Here is a 20,743-nt window from a genome sequence, read left to right on the forward strand (position 1 = left end):
TAGTTATTTCCCAGCTTTTCAGTGGCTTAGTTTTGATAAGTGAAGCAAGCCTCCAAGAACTCTTGTGCAAAAAGGAAGCAGCTGTTTGCAGAGATGAGATGTTGTGGTTAAGGAAACCTCCTGGGAGCATTATGATAGGCACAGTACTTAAAAACTGGAGAGATGCAAGAAGGCAAAGGAGGGAATGCTGTTTAATTTTGTGATCTCTTCTGCCTGGTGGGAAGGTGGTTTAGGAAGATTATGTGAATTTGATTTGATAGATTTAAAGACAGAAGTTCTTTATTGACAGCCCAAGTGGTGCTAACACAAGCATGCCCCTTCGCACTTTGTTGCTGGCATGCAGTGAATCCTCTAGTAGGGGAAGAGTCGAAAGTTCATCCTCTTTGTCTTTAAACACTTGATTGCACCTAAAGTTTCAGTAAGCAGTAATTTTGTGGGAATTTTTTAAGATATTGGCATTTTGCCAGTAAAATTTGGACTGAGGGCCATAAACCAATTTTTATAAGTTATTGTTCAATATAGCCTTTGGCTGATCATAGCTTTCAGTCACCACCACCCTGCATTTGACTGAATTGGCTAAATGGAGAGCTGAGCTTCTAAAGCCTATCTGTAGCTTCTCTGTACCCCTGTAGCCTATCTATACAAGCTGTATTAAGAGAAAACTAACAGAGGCTTGGCTGATTCCATGAGGAATCTACGAAAACGTTAGCCAGACCTTCAGCATCTTGTCAATAAAACTTAGAGCCATCCAGTCTCCTTGCTGTCATTCCCCAAAGAGATTATCAGCATTGGCACAAGGTCCATAGGGCAAGACTGGAATTTGTTACCTGACTGAATTATCACTATGAGAGACTCGTGGACTACAGGAGGCTATTTCATATAGGACTTTTGCAGAGTGGCTGGGGAGGAGGAAAGCTCTCTTCTGTTTCTTTGTTCAAAAGGTAGTTGTAAAGAGGAGGAAAATAGCCAAGCCAATAAAGACCTACCAAATAGAAATGTAGACCAAAAATAAAAAGGGTGTGCATCTGAGACCATGCAGTTGGCCATATATTTCCAATACTCCAACAAAGCTGCACCATACATGTGAACTCTATATAAAAAATAACCCAACATAAAATAGGAAAAAAAAATACTTTGTGTCCTCAAGAATCAATAAAGTCAGCAAAAACACCTGTTTTATCTCCACTTATCACAAGTAGATAGAATTTGTGTTAGTGTATACAGACACACATATATGCAAATATACATGCACAGACACAAATATGTAGATTTTCACTTCTCCTCTCAGACCTTTTCTGAGGTCTGCACACCACTCCAATCCTGCCATCTGCATTAGCTTTAGATGTCAGTACTTGTGTCAAATGTTCTGTAGCGAACAACATTTTCTCTGTAAGTGTCAAGCTCTGTCTTCAAGTCTAGGTGAACCTGGACAACCAGTAACAACTATTTATTAATATTGCTATAGAGATAATACTTAGCTTTCCCAAATAAAATATAGGGTCCGCAGAGTTAAAAAACAAATACAGGCAATGGGTGGGGTAAAGATCCCGTCTCTTGGCATTACCTCACATTACTAATCTATATGTACTGTAGAGTACAGGCTTTTTTCATATTCAAAGCTCTAGCAGTTACTACAACAAGGTGACGTGTCCGTGAGAGACCAGCACCATCTGAGACTGGTCACCAAGTTATCACCCACTTAAATGTTTTGCAATGAGTTGATCATTCTTAATAATCTTGGATCATGGCCATCAGTCTCAGGCATCTTCTCTTAAATAAATCAACACATTGAGTATTTGCCTGGGAAATAAAAGAGCACAAATTTAGTTGTAGAAGACTTTCAATTCAATCTGTTGCAGCTATTCACAGTAAACACTTAACTGGACAAGGTGATTCCTCTATACTGGTCTTAAAAGCTTATTTTTATTTTATGTATTTCTTTCTTTAAGGAGAAAATACAGTCTTTTGAGACTACGATCTGGAGAAGAAGGAACTACCTCCAGCTTTGTCAAGCATTGCAATCATGAAAAATTAGGTCATTTCCTTTTGTTTCCATTTTCCTTCCTGCCATTCTGCTGTGTTACTTTTGGTCATGCCTATGAGGCAAATACTAACAAGCTTATTTTTCAGCAAGTTGCAAAGACTTCTGTTCTCCAGCTAGTTGCCCCGTAATCACTTTGTTACGTGTAACTGGTCATTCAAGTCATATCATAGTTTTGGCTGGCTGAGCACATGATTGCAGCGTTACTAATTTCAGCATTAATAAATGCTTCTCCCTATTTTCAGATTTGTAAAAACTGGTGTGTATGTATAGAAACAGAAATTTAGATATTTCTTCAGTGTCAGTGAGAACAGAACATAACTCACCTGAATATTTGTGAATTCTCGTATCTAATCCTTTCAATTCAGTTACACAATCACACAGCTTTTAAAAAATATTCACTCTCTTCCAGCTCTAGCAGTCTGCATGTGTTACATCACTGGAATTCGCTTTTGTTTCTTGAATAATCAGCATTTTGTTTCCATTATTTACATAATACTTTAGGAGAATCTATAAACACAAGACATCTCACTGGTTGTTAGAATAGTATTATTTATTATAACTAAATGTTTATCTAATATATTCAATCATCTTTTTTTTCACTTAATTTAAGATCATCCATCACCATCAAACAGTAGTTGCCTGGTAAATTAAATAACAGACTGAACTTCATTTTGAAAGAATAAGAAACGTGCATACCTTTAAATTAAAGTGTTGGCTCCTCAGAGCAATGGATTATCCTGCCCTGTGCTTGCGCAGTGTCTCAATGTCATGCTGAAATTTGATCAGAACATTTTGGTGTTATTGCAATACATTGGTTAAATAATAAACTAGAACAAAAAAAAAGTGCCTTACCAGATATTGATGTGTTCTTTAATTTTGACAGCTCCTGACTTGTATAAATGATAAAGAAGTATTTTGAAGAATTTGAAAACATATTCCAGAGAAGCTGCTCGGTGTGAGGAAAAGAGTGACCCTGGAAAAACTGACTGTTTCTACGGACAAACTTGGTAATTAGGTTCCTGAGTGTCTTCCTTTCACCATTTGCAAACAAGACTAATTTCCAAATGGAGCTCTGAGATTACAAACCTGCTTTTAGTTTGGGCATGTAGAGGGGAAACTCTTTCTTACCGCAATTTGGAAAGCACTGGAAAAATAAGGATGGCCCTACAATGCTGTAGAACTATAAACATCTGCCAGAGAAGAGCAATAATTAAAGACTGCCCACCACCATGCGTAATGACATTTCTCTTTTCTGTTTACCATATTTTTTATAAATATTCACTAAGTGTTTATTTGTAAGGCTTTGGTTAGCACTTCCCGTACACCATAAAATTTCATTGACTTCAATGGGCATATTACAGGATGCCAGTTCAGGCCTAAATTCTTGAATTAGGTATTGAATATTTCTTCATATCTGAATAGAAACCTGTTAGTGTATTTCCTGATCTAAGTATCAAGGCCTCTGGTTAATATTTACATTGGAAGTTAAAATCCTCAATCAAAACAGATTTTCTAAAAAAACACAACTGCTTTGGAAATTCTGGACTCAGATTTATAACAGTTCATCAATTCTCTGCAGTTTTGAAGCTCACATAAAAAACCTGAGGTCTGAATCAAAGCTGGTTATCTGTTCCTTTTGCATGCAAAAGCAAGTAGCCCAAAGTTACTAGTGGTATTTTCCTTCCTATAATTTTTGCCAATCTCAGTAAGGCATGTTTATTACAAACTTTTACAAATTATATGCTAACATAAACCCAAGCTAAGTCCTTGTCTGTAATAAATTCTAGTGCTACTAGTATTAAGTCTTCTAAAATATAGCTCATAAAAACGTATGAGTTGAAATAGAGTCATTTCAAAGGTAGTTTAGGTTGTTATGTCTTCAACACACAACTGAAAGATCTGTGATTGCTGAGTAGAACAGGTTTCCTTTAGCCTGTTTCTATTTTCTGAAACGGCCTCTGGAAATACTGTTAGAGCTGGGTCAAGGATTAACCTTATTAGATTTTCTGATTTCTGTCAGTCCCGACAATAGGAAAAAGACATGTAGGGACAGCTTTGTCCAATTTCTCTCATCAAAATGAGCTTCTTTTGCCAATTATCTGTATAGATCCTAGTTCGTGCTTGTGCAAAATGATACATTATTAAAAATTTCTACCAAAATGTGTAGGATAAGTGATTATTTAGGACCCGAACCATCTTTCTGGACTTAGACTCCATAATAAGCCATTTTCCAAGCCCAAATCTGCACCTAGAGGTGCAATAACAGCATAAGTAATTGACTGAAAGTTCTTTATTTGTCTTTTTTTCCTGCTTGTTCTGTTCCAACATGACATGAGGTGGGATGGGAATGAAGAGTGTGCTTGGTGCTTTCCATGACATAGTTCACAGACACACTCTATTTCAGTCCCAGGGAAGATTTAGGAGTCTTTCAGTCTTCTTGGTAGGAAATGAATTAGGACTTTACGATTCAGTCATTTTACGATGTTTAGAATTACCTGGTCTGCAAAAGTAGCTCTAGTACCAAAAAAAAAAAAAGACCAGATCTAATTCCGTGTTGTCATGCTACCCACAGAAAAAGCACTAAAAGCCAGATGGCCATGGGTAAAGGGGTGCCTACAGCTGATGTGGAGCTACCAAAAAGCTCTTACTTTAATATGTTATTCTGCCTTCTAAAGGACACTTGAGTGGAAGGCACTTCAAAGGCCTTTGAGGCTGGCTCCCTACTGTCAGATACCACTATACTGTACAGACCATTTCATTGACCGATGAAGCTTCAAAGTAAAACTAATGAAGTTTTTACTGTCTGGCTGCAGCATTTCTTGACTGGTGGATAGATCTTTGAAAACTATCATCATCATCTGCCTTTAGATAAGTTTTTAGCATTTTTTTAAATCGATGTCATCAAATATCCTCACTTCTCCATTGGTGGTTTTCAGAGAAAGTTAATCATCAAAAATAAAATATTTATTGTGGAAATATTACTCTTATTCCTGTACAGAGTTGATCATAACAAGACTCTTTGATTAAAATGTTTTAAGCATTTCAAAATATTGAGTTAGAAAGAACTTCCATATTTACTGTTGCTTGAAAGTCTTCCTACAGCATCTTCTCTAGCCTTTCAGTCACCTCAGCAAAAACCATAAGCACGTGATTGTAAAATGTGATATATCCCTGACAGTTTTCATGGTCTGTCTCTCTTCACAGCTACGACATTTAAGAAATTTTAAAAAATAAAACAGTTGACATTTATTGAAGAGAAGAGGTTATGGAATTATGTCAAACAGAACACTAGCAGAATAAAGCCTGCCAGTAAGTTTAACTCTTTCTAGAATTTTATTGCACATCTTAAATATTAACATCTTTAGTTAGAACACCATTTGGATATCACTAAAAAAATGCAAACAATCTTGGCTTAACCTTAAGGGGGGTTTTTTTGACACATGCTTTTTGTCACTCAGATCACTAATGGATCATTTTTATCAGAGTATCAAGTTGCATACGTTACACATTTTAGCAATGTCCAATGTCCTGTTGAGATAGAAATAAAATTGCACAAATTTATCACTATATTGAAAATGACTTGGAGTAAATGCTTGTGAACTGCATCTTCATTTAACAAAGATTTAGCAGTGTGTTCTTCAAATTTATGTTATGAACATGAGCATTCTGTAATTGAAGTCAATCTGAGTAGGAGCTCTGCTTTCATTTGGGTTGCAACATTCCCCACTCAACGTTTTGATGGTCATGTAGCAGCAAGAGGAGGAGACAGAGAATCAAATTGAAATGAAGTCTCAGATCATTTGAGAGTGACTAGTGTCTGTCCCTGAATTATCTGACACAGTAATTTAAATTAATCTGGCTACTTTTTAACTGACATGGGCTAGAAGCACTTGCTAACGTACATACCACATCTCAGCTGTTGAGGAAGTAACCACCAGCTGTGAAGTAGGAATGGAAAGCTGGGGGTAATGCTTTCTTAATTTGCTCCTCTAGACCCACTACAGGATATCTCATTGTATATTCACTAAGGCTCTTGTAGTCCTGGCCGATTACTTACTCCAAAGCCAAAAGCTTAGTACTTGTAGAAGAATGAAATGAAAAAAGCAACCTAATTCATCTTAAATTGATTTCACTCTTAAAGCAGCCAGATAACTAAATGACTTCCTTACACAGAATTTGCCAAATGGTCTTCCACAGTACACACAGGACTCTCTGAATTATACATAAGGCCACTCAACAAACAACACATTGCAGCACATATTACAAAGATGGGCCCAAAGGATTTTTTTTTTGCAGAACACAAAACAATCATGCCTAATAAATAGCATGTTTATATATAGTATGTTTTGAGGATAACTGTAAGGAAGCAAAATAAAACATTAACAGAAGACAATATTCTTCCTCTTGTTAACATGGGGAAAGGAATTTGAGGAAAGAACTTTTGTCTCCTCCTGTAGAGCATAACACCATGAAATCTATATGGCAGGATCTTTGAGAACTTTTTCCATTTTCCTCCACAATGTTTCTTCCCATAGAGGATGTATGGGACAAAGATCAAATTGGAATAACTCCCTTAAACATCCTCTGAGCGGGAATGCTACTTGCTTTTGGGGTGCAGAGATGACTGAGCAGATTCAACGAGCAGTCTTTGTGCTACGTTACCTTCTCAGTGGCTTCCAGTCTTTGTCAATAGGGTTGAAAAGTCATAGCTCTGTGAAAGTTAGCCTAAAAATGCTAAACTGGATAAAGTGAAGATTTTCTGCCAATGTGAATCAAAAATTGAAAAGTCCAGTGGTTTAGGTCTGGAAGAAAATACATGTGCTTAGCATTTGGGCTTCCTGCTGGAAATCTCGTTGCGAATTCTTCCAGGGCAGCGCTCCGCAGACATCCTTACCCTGTTGTAAGTAGGGTGCCCCTCCAGCCACACGGTCACATAAACGTTTAACCATTCACTCTCTAATGAAATAGTGTAGAACTCCACCCTCTCTACGTGATACGTGTTTGTTTTCACAGTTATTTCTTCACTCTGCCAGTCTGTTAGAGCTCGACTTGCTGCAGAGACAGACAAAACAATCCAATCTCTCTGCCAGTTTGCACATGTGGTTTTCTGTATGCTTTCCTTAAGAAGTGCACAGAGTAAAGGATTTTACTGTTTTTCTCCTGTTGTTTTCACAAATGTTTTCCCATTGGACAATAGCACCTTCTACGTTTTTTCTGAATTTTACAAAAACAGTCCTGAAAAGGTAGAGACACTTACTGTTACTTGATGTCCTACATACTGAGATGTCATTCTTTGTGGTGCCTGTGAAGAAAGTTGGTTTTCACAGGTCTCTAGCTTGATAGTCTGTCTCCACGCATATGACTCTGTATTTGAATACTGATTGCACTAATATATTTGACTGACACAGTTGTGCCTCAGTAAATCCTGGCAGCTTATGACCATCATGTATCATCCTCTCCCACTGAAGGTTCTTCTCCGCATAAATCATGTGAATATGCATTACACAAGAAACCTGAATGCTATTCTCTCATCTGCCAAAGAATATCTAACTATCAAGTTGATTGATCAGCCGCACTCTCTTCCCCATCCCCCAAAGTATTTAATATATATTAACCAAACTGTTTCAGTAAGAGCAGAGCATCCTCATCTCAGAGGACCTGGGAGCCAGAGAAATAAGCTTTCAAACCAAAGCAGAAAGGATTTTTGAAAACAAGCAGCCACCTATCAGATGAGCACTTAAAATACAGGGATGAAATCTCTCTTGGCCAGTTTTGATGAGATGCTTAATTCAAACACCAGATTCACAGTGGAGAAACCTAAGTAGAGTTAAATGCCTTTCTCTAGGGAATGCAGCTGACTTCTTGTGGCTTTTCTCTGGGAGAGCTTAGCTTGCTGGTCTCCAGTGACACTACTCTAACCTGACTTAACTCTTCCTCTACCTCCGTCAAGGAAGAGGGGTGTCAAACCTTGGAGCAAAAATTCCTAATAGCCAGCAGGATGCCTTGAAGTTGGGTATTACAGAAGCCAGCAAACCTGCTCCCTTAAAACAGTAACCGATTAATTAATAGTTAATTATAATTAGCCTTCACTTAACATTCTTTAAGATAATTCTAAGATAGGAAGATGCAGGTACAAATAACAACTTGTGGCTGATGTCTAGCTGTGAAATCACAACTAAGAGTAGCTGAGATACTGTAAGAATTTCTGAGTTTTCTCTATGTTACATTTTCTGAACAGCTATTATCCATACACAACACATTTTCTACTTTTTGTGTAGCAGGTATTCTATATTTTTACTTATACAAGTTTTTTATGGTATGCTAGCAGAAGTAAAAGATCTCTGTTGTTATTTTGATGATCAGGGGACCAATGTATCATTTGAAATTAGAATAAATCTGACAATAAAAATTTTAAAATGCTTCATTAAAGTCTAGTTTTTGACTATGTTTTAGACTTGCAGATGTTTGACACATGACTACATGATTTCCATACGAAAACTATACTGTCACAGTGCTAAGGTTAGAAGACCCATGCAATCAGTACCACTCTTATATGTCTGCAACTAACTCAGAAAATTCTTCACAGAAGCTTTGTATCTGTCTATCTAAGTGATGTATTTGAAAATTAATCAGCTGTTCAATTTGAAAATTGAACATCTTAAGTTATTCTGGACCCTGAGATTATCTTAAAATTCCTAAACTTTGACCAGGTGTATCCATCATATTCTTTCTCACTTGGATAAAAAAATAAAATAAATTAAAAAAAAATCACAGTTTACCAACATTCTTTCAAGTCTCTCTCTTTTTAGATAGAGGGGCTTTTGAGTGCTAAAGACATTTAGAAGAGCCCCTTGAAATAAACAGTAACAGCATGAACTTGAAAATCTTATTCTTTTTATATCAATAATCTTTCTTCATGTTAGAAAAAACAACACAATATGATATTCCTTTTATACCTGGCAAGTACCCTGATGACAAAATTAGTTTCAAGAAGCCAGTATCTAAATGTTTCTCAGTAATTTTTGTCTGACCAATAATTACATGTCCTCTGTGGTAAAGAGGACATGTTTTGCTGTATCTGATGATAGCTGAGCTCCCAAATTATTTAAGTTCCAACAATAATTCAGTGATTATTCAATAATTACTTTCTGTAGGTGATCTTACTCCACACTGATCAAAATGTTTTGGTAGTTAAAGAACATTTCAACTTCTGGACAAATCCTCTATGACTCTATACAACAGAACATACACATTACTAATGAATAGAACAGAATGGTAAGTAATTAGATGGATGCCGTTCAGGCATTGACTCTGTGAAGCAAAATGTCAGACCTGCAACTTTTTCTAGTTCCTCATAATATATGGTCGAGTAGTTAGGATAGATTACAAGGACGATGAAGATTTTACATTGCTTTTATTCCTGCTCTCTTTCTGGCATGTTGTGAAAGTGTGGGTCGGTCACTTAGTGTATAATTTAAGTTCCTAAACAAATGTTTTGATTTTCATAAATACTGAGTATCTGAAGATTTTTAATGTACTTCTGAACATCAGGTTTGTCTGTCAGGTCACCTGTCTCTTTTCCACAAATATAACCTTTCAAGCACCGTGTTTTCATGTTTTCACTTTAATCTCCTGTGCTTTAGTTGTAAAAGACAAGCAAAACAGAATACTAATTGTCATTTATACCAAACACTTTGAGAGTCATAGTCAAAGAAAATATGAGCAGAAAGGGTGAATTTTGCCAATTGGTCATCTCCTTTTCCCCCTTCTTGGCAAGAAATCCTCTTGACTCCAACTGAGCAAGTGGATGACTACACAACAGTTTTTGTGCATGTACTTCAGAAAAGAGCGCCATTTGCCAAATGTGTCAAAAATCATTATATGTTCATCTAATTTCCATGCTTAACTTTTTTTCTAGATGTGCTTAAAAACCACATGACATCTTCTCTTTATTTCATTCAGGTACAGGTCAGAGGTTTCAGGGGGGTTTTCCACCATTTAGAAAGAAGACAGATAGGCAGAAGAAATTTCTTCATTTATTTGTTTACTCTTTTGGAAGGCTAGGATTAAGGGCAAGATTTCAGAAGCAGTCAATATTGGCCTAACATTTTTTCTATAGTAGTCAACATTAAAAACTTCATTGATGTTTTATGGCAACAGATTCCTAGTCCTTTCTGGAAATCTTTTTTTTTTTTTTTAATCTCATGTCATGCCTTTATTCCTCTCAGCCATGAGGAACATGATCTATCACCCTTAACCACCTTCACCACATTTCTCTTATGATAATAGCAGGCTTTCAGATGAGTTCAACAGAACAGTTTTGTGGTAACAACATGCAGATTAATCCTTAGCTCAGTTAAGCATCTGTCTTTCTGGAAATTGTTGATAAACTCAGTGGAATGATTAGATGATCAATTAAAATTAACAAAACTTCAAAAGCAAGGTAAAAATCTCCATGAAACCTTGCTTATCTAAGTTCTGTTTAGATTAAGAAACTTATACACACCCTAATTATTAGTTAGACTCCAGCCATACAGCTAAACTAAGGTATCTGGCCATATTCACATTCTAAGATGTATTTCTAATACCTACGAGTGCCGAATCTTACGGTTAAAGAGGGTTCTGAAGGCCAAGAAATGTGCATTGATATTTGTACTACTGGGCTCACGCCAGCTGCTGACACGCCACACGGACTAATGAAGCAGGCATCTGCTTAGATCTGCTTACCTGACTGGGATGAAGGTAGCCTCGTTCAGCAGCATCCATCTCATTGCCACGTATTGCTGATATGCATCCACTGTTTTAAAAGCACGAGCAGGACTGATGACGGGATATACTGTATACATCATCTGAAGGTAAACTGGAGAGTCTCCTAGCAGCTCAGATGAGAAGGCCCTTAAAATTTCCAAGGTCTAAAGCAACCTGTTTCCAGAGCTCCCAAGACACTGCATCTGAGGCAGGCATTAATTCTGCAAGAGGAAAAAGAGGAGAGGGGCCATTGGAAGAAGGGTAGCACAAGCCCACCTTTCCACAGGCTTGGTTTGTGGGAGAGGTGGTTCAGCTTTAAACTGGCAGCACCTTGGATCAGAGAACAAAGCCAGTGTGAAGATCTACCTGTTTTCTCATCTGTGCTACACCACAGGAGCTAGCAGCAAGCAGGATCCAGTTTTTCCTTTTTTAGCAACTCATCTGTGATGGATAGCACAGCAGTCAGAAGTTCATAAATTTAACTGATTAACTGGAATAACACAAAAGTGTCACTGCAATAAAATATTGATTCACTCCCACTATCTCTTTATCCTTCCTTCCTTTCCAGTCCGTGCCCACAGATAACAAATTGATGGGACTTCAGAGAACTCAATAACACTTACATTTTTAGAGTAGTTAGAGGAAATCTTTCAAAGTGCAGTACATAAAATGCTTCATGAATATTGACCTTACCAAACAATCTAGAAATTCAAGCAGGGTTGTTATCTGCAGCTGTTACAGTAATATATTTTATTATATTTTTCAGAGACATATCTATTGTGTAACATACAGAATTCATGTAAAGTATCACAAAGTAATACTATTAAGCCTACTATTAAGCTATATATTAAAGCTTAGGGATAGTATGAAAATTTAAACATTTCTATCTTGAAATTTGGAAGCTATTCTTGTAAATATCTACCCCAGATGCAAGTTTGTCTCACTATGCACATGTAATAATAGAAGGTATGAGTAAACTTTCTAGACAAAATTCTCAATTTGTTTTGGATAATAATATCCTTAGAGGGAAGAAAGAATTTAATTAAAAATACACAGCATTGTTGTTCATAAACTCTTCCAAACAAAAAAGCCAAAAGTCATAAATGAAACTGGTTTTATTTATTAAATCTTGCAACATGTGTGAAAAACACATACAAAAAGTCTCGTAAAATGGAACAATATTATAGCTAGAGCTGAATGAAATTCCTTGATGAGTACAAAATTAATTGAAAAATAGGGTCTGGGACATAAATAAAACCATTTGCAAACTCAGATCAGTGTGTAGCTCTGCTCCCAAAACTGGGGTAAATGGACTTCAACTTACTGAATTCTTTATTCTGAAGTGGAAATAAATAAGTAAATAAAATCCTTGACTTTTTAAACCAGCACTACCATTTTGAAATAATCTTTTAATAACTTTAACAAATCTTTAAAAACATAAATCTCTTGAAAACCAGGTTGAAACTCAGCTCTTGTGAGCACACAGAGATGAAACAAAGCATTTCACTTTGTCCCAAAAGAAGTAAGCATTTTGTTTAGAACATAATGAAATGTGCTGATAAATCAGAAGCAGATTTTGAATTCACTGCGCAGTTCACCTGATATCCGAACTCCACCACCCACCCCGTGTTTCCAAAGTAAGGACGTTCCCTTTCCAGCATGACCCCTCCTAGTCTTTCTGATGGCCATGACATGAAAACATCCCATATTCATTCCAGTCCAGCTGACACCGTATAGCAGAACTCATAAAAATTCATCAGATAATACCATTAAGCCAGAGGTGCAAATTTGCAATTATTCAGTAACTTCTAAGAACAGATGCATGTTTTCTTGTTTACTTACATTTTTTTAGCTCCTAAACACATATAGGCAATGTTGACTCTTGCTGAATTTTAAGAAAAAAAAAAAAATCCTTCCAAATCCTCCCAGTGAATCTCCACTAACTTAGTTTTTTTTCCCCCATGAATTAATTTAATCCATTATTGTAAGTTGAAAAAAAAAGTTTCCATGCCAGCTGGGTCAGTGTTTTGAACATCCAAGTCACAATAAACAGAAAATTAAATTACTGAAAACTTTTATCTAGGTAGTATATAAAGGCAATCTAGCTTTTCTAGACATTTATGTATATTTATACCTATTATATTTGTCACTCGACAATCATTTCAGCAATTTAAGCTGACAATGTTCCTGTAATTATTACACACAATAAATGTTGCAATTTTGGGAAGAATATGTGATAACAACATTTAATAATGTGATTGAATGTTTACTTTAAATGCAAACATGCATTAATTTTAAACATGGACCAGTTCACACATTTCCATAAAATGTGTATCAGATATATTACAATGCACTTTGGAAAACTGCCAAGCAGTGATGCATTTAGGATTTCAAAATTAAAAAGTCAATTAATTCAGAAAAAGTGACTGCAGAATAGATCTTCTATATGTGGATATTAGGACTTCTTTAGCTCAAAGACATCTTAGAATTATCAAGTTGCTTACATTCGACAATCCATAACACAGCTCTTCTGGAGAGAGCCACCTCTTGGTCCTACTAATTTGCTAACGTATATAACTAGAGAAACTTATCAAAGCTGAAGTAAACTTAGAAGGTAGAGACACGAGCTTGATTTTTTTAAAGGTAAAGGATGGAATGCTCCTATTTTCAGCTGTGAGCGATCTTCATCTGTGAAAATGACCCTTTTGAAGCCAACACCCTTTAGTTTGTTTAGTGCTGAAAGACGATCATATTTAAGCGTAAGTATAGCAAAAATTTTGACTTTTTCAATAAAGTACCTACTCAAGTGATTCTCAAATAACTTATCCATGATAACACTGAACTGATACCAAGATACAGATTATTTAAACTGTCCTTTGAATATTGTGCAATGAATTAAGGATTGTAATGACAGCAGAGAGAACAGACTGATAAGAAAAGAAAGACAGATGAGGATTTACTTTGAGGTAGAGTATAGAATACTACCGCACTCGGGGACTACATAACAAGGGAAACGGCAAAAAAATGTGAATAATCTTGTTACAGTAAAATAAACATTAAAAAAAATACATTGGAAAATCTTCAGCTACAGAAAAGTGACATATCTCCATGGGACTTGTATATGAATGTATTAGTTTTTGATATTCTTAGATCTGATCTATTGATTTAAAGAGACATGGGATTGAAATGTATTCAGATACTCATGACAGAGATACAGAGTACAACAAACTCAAGATACCAGACCAAATGAGGGAAAATAAGACATCTAGAAAATTAGCCAGCTGCCACACATGGAGGTACTCGTAACACCTTCAGCTTCAACATTATGTTTAGACCAAAAAGACAAGAAAAGCAGCTCTAGGCTACCCTGTGGGCAGTCAGAAGTCCCTCTTTCCTCCAGGGCAAGTTCCCAGACACACGGAGCCTGGGGGCCAGTTCTGAACAGCTCAACACCAGAGCAAAGCCTACAGCCACCTCCCAGCAGGAAGGAGACAGAGGATGCCAAATCAATCAGAGAACGGGGCACAGGGAAAGTCTGCTGGCAAAAGTTATCTAACACTGTCAAAAGCTTGAGGAAAAAGCTTGGGGTTTGGGAAGGAACAGCTAAGGAATGTTGGGGGGGAGAGGAGGGAGGACTTTTTCTATATATGCTTTGCCTGGCTTGAGGATCACAAGGGTCTATGGCTGTCACAAGAGGAGAGCTGAGAATCCAGCACACCTCTAAAGAAAGGGTAAGTGGCTAAGAGAGGTTTTATGCCCAAATCCCCTAGCCTGTAAGTAAAAAGTACTAAGATGCCTTAATTGGGACTCATGAGATCCCTGAGAAATGAGTAGACTCAACGCTTTCATGTCCCTCTCCAAGACAGTGCCATTTGCGAAGACATCTCACACCAGCTCCTTCAAAGTTTGAAGCCATCAGCACCCCTGAACAAGGAAGCCTGTGTATGCAGATCTGACTGTTTTCACGTGCTTGTAACCAGCCAACTGTTTAAGTGTTTTTGCTCCGACATGTTACAGATCTGCGCATGTTTGTAGATGTGTACAATATGCAAGCCTAACTTTGACAATCCACCCTTCTGCACCAAGTAGTTCAGTATGTCTCTTTTCATCCACGTTATCTGTGCCTCAGCCCTACCTGAAAGCAAAGGCGACATTTGGAACTAAACTAGCAAAAATGATTTGGTTCATTACTACGCTTCAAGCGTAGGTAAAAATGTCACGTTCTTGCCTTACCACAGCAAGATAGCATGTTCTACGGGCTAGTTTTGCATACTCCACTCTTACTCCATCACGCCTTTTAGTAAATAGGCAATGTGTGATGCAGTTCTGGTCTCATCACAAAACGTGGAACATCTGGGAGAACTGCCACTCGTCAAGCCAGTCGGGACCCTGCTGACAGACAAAGTGAACATTATAACGAAATGCCATTCCTCAGCTGTTTGCAGAATTAATTTCCCTGTAGACTTTTCTAATTAGCTGGCTCTTTCCAGCTCATTCCCCACAGAGGAAGCAGAAAGGAAGCAAAAGGCTAGCACCTGCTCCTAAAGCTCTGGCTGGGAAGAAAAAAATTAAATTTAAGGATGACATATACAGTAAGTATTTAGGCACTAGAAAGTCTTCTATCCATGCAGCTGTGGGGATGAAGTAACTGTTTGAAAGCTTAATGGAGATTCTTTTGTGGGGAAGAATTTCCAGTGGCTCACATTCCCGACAGCTAACCACATTACTGAGGGGAAGAAAAGGGATTTGTTCAAGTGTCAAGAACTGTCTTAAAAATATATATATATATATATATGATCTGTAGAAAAGAAAGATAAATCCAGACTTGATGATCATTTTATATGTAGCATTTCCAATCACCTACAGGCTATTTTTGATCATTTTATTTTTTCCATAATTTTAAATTAAAATCCATTATTATGTCAGAATGCAACATATGATATTATCTCAGAAGTAACAGCTAAAACCAGAGTTTGTTCCTAACTAAAGCGAGTCATTGGAACAAAAGAAATGACATGGTTATTGCTTTGAATTCGCATGCAGTGAGTTATTGAACACGAAGAACAGACGAAGAGTATTTTCATGGAAAACAAACATAAGAACAAAACAGTCCAAGAAAAGCAGTTTGCATTTATGACTACCTGTGCAATTTCACAAAATAATCTGTAATATTGGATATAAAGGGCAATGACAGTTTTCTAAGGGTAGAATATATGAGAAAAATGCTCTCTTATTATGGCTATTAGAATACCCACAATCACTGCAATAAAAGTTTTGATTTTTTTCATCTGAGAGACCTTAAAAATATGTATGAATGATTATTATATACATATATATATATATATATATATACACACACACACACACACATATATATATATATATATATATAAACTGAGGGCTTTAGATTAAGTCTATGGGTATTATCTAACCAAATTAATTTGGCGCATTTTAATCAGCCCATATTTGATTGAGGCCTTGAGACCAGCAAAAGTTATGCATTAATAGAGCTAGAATTTGTTTTTATTGTACAGTACTCCCTAATTTTTGTACAGATGCAAAATTTTCACTGGAAGTTGTTTTTAATAGAATCAATATATACATATGGCTGGGGGGGGAATAAGGGCCCTGCATGATTAACACACTTTTTAGGTACTAGCGTGATGACTCCATGCACCAAGATGCAGTGTTACAGTTCTCTAAGCTCGTAATTCTCCAGTACAGCTTTAGAGAAACAAATGCAACACGGAGCGGAGGCAGCAGTACAGGCTCCGCTAGGCAAGCGGCAAAAGCAGATCATGTTGTCTGCCTGCGACACGGTTTCTTACTCGTAGACAATTTGGGAGTAACAATCATAACAAAATAAAAATTGGAGGTACAAGGCAAGGCTGTTCCTGCTTCTCCCAGACAGAGCTCCGTAAGGTTTTCTGATACACTGTTTGTCTGTGGTTAACTTCATAGGCAGCTTTGAAACACTCCCATGCTACATTAGTCTGGCCCATTAGCTGCACCTGTCGAATAGCAGGTGTCTCACTTTTTAGGATGCACAGAATATTTTATTTCATTACTGTCTAGGCATTTTAACTGATTTTTTTTTTCTAATCCCATTATTTTTCGCTTTGAAATTCAAAGTAAGGACTAGACGGAGAGAACAAGTTTATGTGTTTGGAAAGAAATAGGAATGATAACTCACAGATAAACAAAATGAAACAATGCATCTGTTTTCCACAAAAAAAGATTTAAATTCTACAGTTTTGCAGAGTTGTTTTTCATTTGACAATATCACTTCTTATAAGCTATCTACAGGCAGCTGTTCTCCAGAAGTCCTGAATCATTACTGAACAGAATTAAATTAAAGTCACGTATCTCATTCAAATAGAGTTGTTTTTCCTGAGTCAGTAAAGAAATAGTGAAGAACTTTTGAGAGTAAAGAGGGCAGATTGTTCCCAGGTGATTAGAGTTACATAATATTTTTATCTAAGTCTGAAGTGAAGCAAACAAGCTAAGGGAACCTTGGTTTCCTTGAAGGAAATTATCTCAGCTTATTTATTACGTAACTGAATTAAAAATATATTAAAATAGATAAAGTTGTATCAGTGACCTTTAAAAGCAGGTTTGGGATATTATATTACTTGTGTTTTATTTTGCTTTTGATTAGCTTTGATTAGTTTCTCTGCAAATCTAAAGTACATGACCAAAAAAAACCATCTCTTTCCTAGAAAGGCAAGTAAATCAGACTTACTCTGAGAACACAGTAAAGAAGCCTGCATTATAATGTAGTTGACTCAACCCTTCTTTCTCTCAGTTCCGTAATACCTTAGCAAGCACAAAACTCGATTTTTGTATGTTCCAGAATGTTTAGAAAAATATTGGATAGATCACTTAAAGATCCACATTTGACTCAAATATCAGAATACAGATACAGGAACCATTTTAATTGTGAGTCCTATTGCTATGCTGCTATTGATTGGTGTAGTTATATTTTAGGATATTTAGGAGCAAAATCTTGCTCATGATAAAAAGGAAGGATGAAAAAATACCGTCTCAGCTATAACTGACAAATATCTAACAGGGGTGAGTACCCTATAGAAATCCAGATATAAGTGGTTTGATTTGCTGTCAGTTGAGTCATATCTTTCAAAAGCCTGGGGTTATCGCCTGCTCTCTCTTCTCCCATCTTCAGCTGACAGATTTGCTCTGCCTGCTCCAGAAGACCCCCAGGCACACGGTGGGCTCAGGCTCGCTCCCGCTCCTTATTGCCTGCTCACTTTTATTTTTAACTTTTTTTTTTTTTTGATCGGATCGTCTGTTTCGCTCTTCTCATGACTCGTACTCTTCTCCCTGAACGTACTCACCTGGGCTAATGCTGTTAAACAGATGACGCGCGGCCAGATCCCAAGCTCTTGGGTAGAGAGACTGACCCCTTCTGCTTACAATGCCAGCCACAGCAGCCCGAGAGAGGCTGACAGGTTGCAACACGCATATTAAAATCACTTTAAGTCTTCATATCCTTATCTCTAACAGCAAATCTATGTAGCTCAGGATATGAACTGCAAATGAGAGATGAAGAACTGGTTACTGCTTATCAGGAATGATGGAATTTGAGATGAAGGTTGCTTTTTTTTTTTTTTCTTTTTTTTCTTTTTTTTTATGAGAGGCCCAACTGATGTTTATCAGTTGACCCCTGCTTCAGGTAATGGAGCAGTTGGCAGAGAGCTATACAAACTGATTAGATTGAGTTGGTGTTCAGATTAACTTCTGATTTCCATAGTATTGATTGTACACATTCTTTATTGCTCTGGATTGTCCAATCCTCTGCTTCCTGGTCTGGGAAATGGAGCTGACATCCTGTTGGAGCACTGCTACCAGCTCTGCACACTTTATTATGGGAGACAACATGATGGTAATAGCCATCCAGCCTCCTACTACTTTTCAGTAGTAAAGTTAGGCTTCTGTGAAATTTGCTTTGGTCTGACCAAACTGCAGTAATGCACAACTTGATGATCTAAGAAAAGATTTATGGTAGTGGGATAATCAGGATATTACTTTTAACCAACACTTCTGTGGCCAAGGCAACTACTGTCTTCTTTCAGGAATTCAGTATTTGTGTAAACAGAGTGGCTTCAACTCTTACGTGTGCTAAGAGTCTTAAATGTGCTTCTGCTCTGGCTTGAGGATTTAGGACATTATTTCCTTCTCTCTCCACTGCTAAACTCATGGTCTGCAGTATATTTGCACCTCCTTCCTCTCTCTCCAATAACCTGTGATTTGTCACTTTTTTGTCTCATTTGTCTTCCACAGATGATCCTGGAAGTAATCCATCACAGGGGCAGATTCAGAACCAGTTTTGGAAAAAGTTCCCTCGTTGCATCTGCGAGCCTAAGCCCAGGGGACCCCGCAACTACAGCTGAGATTCCCTGTAAAACAAGTAATGAGTTATCACACATGTATATATAGATTTCTAGTACACCAATGAACACATTTTCATTGACATTTCCTTTTCCACCCTGTCTATTAAACCTTGTATTTCACATATCTGTATAGAAGAGCAGGTTTGGTTTCCATGAATGGGCCACACTATGCTTTTTTATGTTATTCAATCTCCTCCAGGCTTCTGTCCAAACCAAGCAACTAAAATAAAACATGGCTTCCTTCCCTGAGATGGTTTCATAGCCCTGCTCTCCAACTTTCTCTCCTACCACAAACACGCAACACAATTGTGCAACAGCCTAGGAAGGAATGGTGAGATCAGAGCCGTGACTGCAGACATCCTGACACGGGGATCTGGCAGCTATTCAACACAAACACAATTAGAGGACTTACCCTTGCGTGAAGTATTTGCTTTCCTGATAGTCACCAGCCTTAACCTCTAGGAATGCTTACGAATCAGATAGCGTCCTTTGAGGAGGGCGAGCCTCTTCAAGCTTCTCTGTCTTGCTTTAGCCAACACAGATATAGAGAAGAAAGAAATTCCACAGCATCATACAACGTCTCCAAGTGAAAGCATTTCAAAGGGCAGAAGAGTCACGGTCTCAACCCCTGCCAAGGATTCATGTACCAAAGATCACGTTTTACCTGCTCCTCACCCCCTCCATTTCCATCAGCGGCAAAAAAAAACAACAACATAACACACAAACTTTGAAATCCACAGCAAATGTGAAAATTAGGGGCTCTCTGAGTCCTGTTTATTGGCATTACAGTGGGCTTCTCTGGCAGTGGTGATACCACAGAACGACGACAGGGCTTTGCATATCCCAGGAGACTTTTAGGACATGTATCTGCAAAGTTCTTTGAGTTCAATACAAAAATCATTCACGTTGGCCTAATGTACATGAATGTTATACAATTTACAAATTCAAAAGCATGAAAATGCAAGTATTTTAGTAGGTTTATTACAATCGGCAGTAAATTCTGGGTTTTTCACAGTGGTAGCAAAATCTTTAAAAATGGCAAAATAACAGCTGACATATGAAATACCTGCTCATAAGCCAGTCAAATGTCAAACTGGGACAGCAGCTACAACGGGGCTTTCTTGTTCTAAAATGCCCAAGGAGTGAAATTATTCTCACTTTAATCCGTGCTGCTAATACAAAAGAACTGGATGAAGAAGTGCCGCTGGCGTAACCTCAGGAGCAGATCCTCGCGTTTCCAGGTGCCACAGTGCAAAGTGCCATGACTACCACGGGCACTGCCATTCGTAGAGGCACTACCGGGGCAAATCAGCTGAGCTGAGCGGAGCGCCGCACTAAGTGTGCGGTACTGCTGCTGCCTAAGGTTACTTGCTCGGTTTATCTTGGGTATCTCTCTCTAGCAGACTTACCTCACAGATAACTTTGTGAAATCAAGTTAACTGATACAGCATAAAGCAAACTAATATCAAAAAAAAATGGAAAAAGAACAACTCTATTTAGCTCAGAAATATTGGACTGAACTTCTGGCGCTGTACTGTGG

General features: G+C 37.4%; 1 long non-coding RNA gene across 1 annotated transcript; it reads right to left on the reverse strand.

Moving 5' to 3' along the window:
- Window positions 1-1,053: 1,053 nt before the first annotated feature.
- On the reverse strand, window positions 1,054-11,007 carry LOC134139520 (uncharacterized). Its single transcript, XR_009958193.1, has 4 exons — window positions 10,772-11,007; window positions 2,741-2,815; window positions 2,368-2,551; window positions 1,054-1,800 (listed from the first exon to the last, which is right to left on the reverse strand). It is a non-coding gene; the product is annotated as an uncharacterized LOC134139520 (long non-coding RNA).
- Window positions 11,008-20,743: the final 9,736 nt, after the last annotated feature.

Source organism: Rhea pennata, chromosome 4, assembly GCF_028389875.1.
Source record: "Rhea pennata isolate bPtePen1 chromosome 4, bPtePen1.pri, whole genome shotgun sequence".
Classification (NCBI taxonomy): Eukaryota; Metazoa; Chordata; class Aves; order Rheiformes; family Rheidae; genus Rhea; species Rhea pennata.